Source organism: Asparagus officinalis, chromosome 1 (genome assembly GCF_001876935.1).
Source record: "Asparagus officinalis chromosome 1, Aspof.V1, whole genome shotgun sequence".
In the NCBI taxonomy this organism is placed as follows: domain Eukaryota; kingdom Viridiplantae; phylum Streptophyta; class Magnoliopsida; order Asparagales; family Asparagaceae; genus Asparagus; species Asparagus officinalis.
Genome location: NC_033794.1, coordinates 2,171,982 through 2,172,244, shown reverse-complemented (window position 1 = coordinate 2,172,244; position 263 = coordinate 2,171,982).

The following is a 263-nucleotide window of genomic DNA, read 5'->3' as shown; positions in this document are numbered from 1 at the left end:
TCTGACGGAAACCAAAAGCCCGGATCGGGGAAACTTGTACTTAGCTCCCTGAAGGACGCAGGCAATTTCTCTCAAGCCCCCCGTAATCAACCCTTACGTTGATTACTCTCTCTCTCTCTCTCTCTCTCTCTCTTTTATCCGTACGTATTTCCCACCACACGGAATCTGAGGGGAATTTGGTTCATGTATCGGAGGGGCTACAGTTAATTTTCCTCTTCTGGAGATGTTGATGGGCGCCTACTTTGAATTGTTCGAGCCGGTCC